This window comes from Hyaena hyaena, unplaced genomic scaffold (assembly GCF_003009895.1).
Source record: "Hyaena hyaena isolate Hyena2069 unplaced genomic scaffold, ASM300989v1 scaffold_342, whole genome shotgun sequence".
NCBI lineage: Eukaryota > Metazoa > Chordata > Mammalia > Carnivora > Hyaenidae > Hyaena > Hyaena hyaena.
Genome location: NW_024080974.1, coordinates 829,881 through 834,829, shown reverse-complemented (window position 1 = coordinate 834,829; position 4,949 = coordinate 829,881). Strand labels below are relative to the sequence as shown.

The window sequence follows — 4,949 nt, the reverse complement described above, 5'->3', positions numbered from 1 at the left end:
CTAGAGAGTAGACCTTGGTCATGGAGAACACTCTGGGTGTTCTCTTGCCCTTCCCTTACCATAGCCGCGAGATGATCTTTCATGGCCCTTCTCCATGAAAATCTGGTGGTATTCCTGGAGGTGAAGTCCATGAACGTGTGAGGGTCCTGCAAGACCTGCAGGCCTCAGGATGTTCTCATTGTCACGCTAGCCCATACTCAGCCTCCAGCACTTCATCCAAATTTCCATTTAAATGTTTCTACCAATTTATGCCCCCAGTGGCTTCTGCTCCAGAAGAACAAATCTCAGTTCTGACTCTCCAGGATTTGGCATGGTGGTTTGCCTTACAGTTTTCATGCCTTGATGTTTTGTAGGAAAGTCACTGATTTTCAGCCAGTTTAATATTAGCTTTTCCTAAGAATGGAAGTAATTATTTACAAGCTTTTAGCACATTGGACCCTGAACTGGAAGTCTATATCTCTTTTATAGTATCTGGTGCTGCATTAAACAGGCATCAGCACACCATGTCTTGGCTTGTGTTTCCACCAGTGCTACTTGGCCCATTTCCCTTACACTTCCCACAGCTGCATAGGACACTCTTTTTGCCAAAAGAAAAGATTTGGAGCTTTGGCAAGTTGTGTTCTAATGACTGCCAAACTCTGAAATATAGGTACTAACTTAGTACTTACAGTGGGTGATGGATAACAACCAGGATTAAGTCAGGAATTATCTCAATTAGTTTCTTGTTTCCTTATTCCAGACATGTCTATTTGCATTACAGCCAAAAACCCATCTCTGTTGGGCTGGGCCCTCAGTCTCCTCAGGAAAGTCCATTTCTGGCATCTCAGGTATATAGGACCTTCTCTGAGGTCTTGACTGCTGAGATATAGACAGCCTTGAATTTTCTTATTTATGGTTTTGCTTTTACTCAATGGCAACGTGTTTCCTCTCTTTTTTGTCCATCCCTCCATCATCCCTTCCTTCCTTCCTTCCTTCCTTCTTTAGTATTTAACGTGTTTTAATATTAGTATTTAGCGTGTTTGTGTTAAGTTAAACATTTTACTCTTTAATGATAGCTTTTGTCAGAATAAGACAATTTAGCTGAAGATGGCTGCCTGGTGAGACTTTTCAATACTGATTTTAAATGCAAATTAAGATAAGCAATTACCAGATATTACACATGGTCTTAAAATGGAAGGCTTTAAATGACATTTCCCTGGGGCGCCTGGGTGGCTTAGTCGGTTAAGCGTCCGACTTTCGCTTAGGTCATGATCTCGCGGTTCGTGGGTTTCGAGCCCTGCATCGGGCTCTGTGCTGACTGCCAGCTCAGAGCCTGGAGCCTGTTTCAGTCTGTGACTCCCTCTCTCTCTGACCCTCCCCTGCTNGCTGATGGAGCGTTCCCTCGCTGCACCGTCCACTACGGCGGCCATTGGCCACACAGAGACACAGGAGCACCTGAAATGTGCCCAGCACAAATGAAAAATAGCATCGCTAGCTGTGTTTCATTTTAATTAACTTTAATTTCTATTTAAAAAGCCCCATGGGGGGCGCCTGGGTGGCTTAGTCGGTTAAGCGTCTGACTTTCGCTTGGGTCATGATCTCGCGGTTCGTGGGTTCGAGCCCCGCATCAGGCTCTTTGCTGACTGCCAGCTCAGAGCCTGGAGCCTGTTTCAGTCTGTGACTCCCTCTCTCTCTGACCCTCCCCTGCTCACGCTGTCTCTCTCTCTCTCTCTCCCCTAGAAATAAATAAAAAATATTAAAAAAAAAAAGTTTAAATGACATTTCCCTGGCAATCTGTGTGAATCCCAAAGATTAGGCATTCTCTTTATTCAATAAATTAAATATGCATCCAAAGCACAGTTTGAAGTTACTATCATATAATCATTCTTATTGTAGCCAGTTCCAAAATAAAGATGACCTTATCAAATAACAATTACCCAAAGAATTACTTCCCACTTGTGAATATATGTTTGGAAAGAGAGATACCTTGTGTGTTTGCATGGGTTCTGACAGCCTCAGAGGATGAAGGCCATTGTGACATTTTAGGAAGATGGATTTTCTCCTCTCAGTCCAAAGTCAGGGAACTAGCATCTATTGAGTCTTTTCTATGTCAAACACTTCCTTTTTATTCAATATTCAATGAATATTTATTGAGTGCTACCATGTTTTGGCCATATATTTTAATTTCTGCGAATGCAGTGGGGATGGGACAGACTCAGTCCCTTCTTTTATGAATCTTATATTCTGGTTGAGAAAATAAAGTGAATCCAGAGAATGATAAGTACACCGATGTGTGGGATAGAGAATGAATGACTGGGTGAGGGGATACAAAGAGGGTAAACATGAGATAGGATAGAGAAAGAAAGACCTTTTTGAAAGGCGGCATTTGCATTGAACTATCAGAGAGTGAGCCAACCACTCCTTTTCTAATTTTTACAACAATGTGAGACAAAGGCAATATTAGTTCAGCTGATATAGGCAAAGAAAGTACTCAACTAGATTAAGTCATTTCTCTAAAGTTACACAGACTTCAAATCTTATTCCTTTTGCCTCCAAAGCTGTTCACTCCCCATCACATCCCACAGGGACTTGTTTTCCAGCTACCCCTGGCTTGGGCAGAAACAAGTTCTTTGTTTGCCTGATCTTGGACTTTAGACATGAAACAGAGAATTTCCTAAGAAAACTAATGTGGAGTCATGTATTTTTCAATAAGAGCATTAAAAAGAAGAAAAAACAGCCACTTAATTTTGATTACTTTTTCATTAAAAAAGGTATTGTAATACCAAAAAAGTTAAAGGGGTATTTTCAGAGATTAAAGGACATGAATCTGAATTAAATGAAATCGGCTTCATAAAAACCCATTAGTTTGTCTTTATTTTACTTATTTCACAGAGAACTACTAGAACCACAACATAAGTGGATCCATTTGAGGACCAATGGACTCAATGACCTTTGGGATTATCTCCAACTTTGAGAATCTTGGGTTGATGTCAACCTCTTAAGCTTGATGTGTGGAGGGGCAACACAGGGAGATGCTCTTCTGTGAAGATATAAACTTTCTGTTAATTGAATCAGTTCAGGAAAAGGTAGGTCATCATGACCTAAATATTTTCAGTTTGAGTCTCTTGAAATGTTTGTCTATTTAAAGAAGAGGAGATGATGTATTTTCAGTTCACTAAAAAGTCCAAACACAACTTAAAGCTCATTACAAAATAATTTACAAACTGTTTTTTGGTAGGCAGTTGCTCACCGTGGCTTGAATAAGTTAAGAGTTTAGATTAATTGCTTTTCCTATTAATTAAATAGAAAGTAGAAATGACCATTTGGACTTTTTTTTTAAGACACATTTATACATTTAGCAATCAGCAGCATGGGTGCAAAAAAAAAATCTACATTAAAACCCTTTGTTGGAATGCTTTACACTTTCCACAGAACAGAAACGAAAATAACTTGTTATGCAATTAGTCACAAATACAGTCCTTGAGTTTTTTGCCCATACACACAAGTGTTGTCTAAAACATACCTTTTTTGTAGCAGCTAGGCCCTGCCACCACTGTACTTGGCTGAGTTCAAAAATCTGTTGTAACCTGTAGCTTCCCTGTCACCTCTCTGGCTCTTCTCTCCTGCTAAGATTTGTTTCCTTGCAGTAACTAAAACCTCCTGCCAGTGCCATAGCTATGGCTGATGGAAACACCATAGCCATGTTGGTTTTGTGGTTTGGCAAAATATTGGCCTTTGCCACCATAGAGGCCAGAGCTTCTGCCTCCAAAATTTCCTCCTTTCGTGGGTCTAAGATATGAAGATTGATTGTTGTAATTGTCAAAATCATTATAGTTTCCACCATCTCAAAAGTTGCTTCCATCATTACCAAATCCACTATAGACATCTCCACTGCCACCATATTCACTGCCACCTTGACTGCCACCAAAGCCACCTTGACTACTAAAGTTTCCTCCATGACCGAAGTTGTCATTCCCACCAAACCCGCCTCCATGACCACCATCAACGTTTCTAGAACCACCTATACCTCTTTGGCTGGATGAAGCACTAGCCATCTCTTGCTTAGCTGGGACTTTCCTTACTTCACATTATGGCCATTCACAGCATGGTATTTGAATGACAGTCTTGTCTACAGAGTCATGGTTCTCAAATGTTACAAAAGCAAAGCCTCTCTTCTTGCCACTGCCTCAGTCAGCCATGATTTCAGTCCCTTCAATTTTCCTGTACTGTTCAAAATAATCTCTTAGATGATGTTCTTCAGTGTCTTCCTTAATGCCACCAACAAAAATCTTGTTCAAAGTTAAGAAGGCACTAGGTCTTTGAGAATCTTCTCTTGAGACAGCCCTCTTTGCTTCCACAGCTCTTCCATCTACCTTGTCTGGCCTTACATTCATGGCTGCATCTACCTCTTCCACAGTGGCATACATGTGACAAACCCAAAGCCTCTGGAGCACTTGGTGTTTAGATCTCTCATTACTACACAGTCTGCAAGCATTCCCCATTGCTCAAAATGGCTCAAACTTTCATTGGTTGTTTCAAAGCACAAATCTTGGATGAAGAGCTTCTACAGCTGTTCAGGTTCTTTGGGAGACTCTGACTTAGACATGACAGTGGTGGAGGGGGAGACTCTGAATGATGCTTACTTTATAGTGTCCATGGACAGAAAGCGGCCTGTTTGGACTTCTATGAATAGGAATGTATGTGTGGGTATCTTTGTCATGAATATTCAAGTATTGATCAATTTATGATACTGATATAATGTATTTCTTTTCCTAACCATGAAGCATAAATAAAACTAGAAAATTTAAAAGAAGAAATGCTTTTTAAAATTCTATGAAAACTAATGGCAATTACAGAAGAAATAATTACATACAACAGCAGCAATAGTATCTGTGAGGCCATTTCTATAGTGTTCTGAGTACCTGGCTCTATCCGTTGTACCAGACAGAGTTCGTCTCCTAGAGAGACAG

General features: G+C 40.4%; 1 pseudogene; it reads right to left on the bottom strand.

Moving 5' to 3' along the window:
• Positions 1-3,493: 3,493 nt before the first annotated feature.
• On the bottom strand, positions 3,494-4,585 carry LOC120243433 (annotated as a pseudogene).
• Positions 4,586-4,949: the final 364 nt, after the last annotated feature.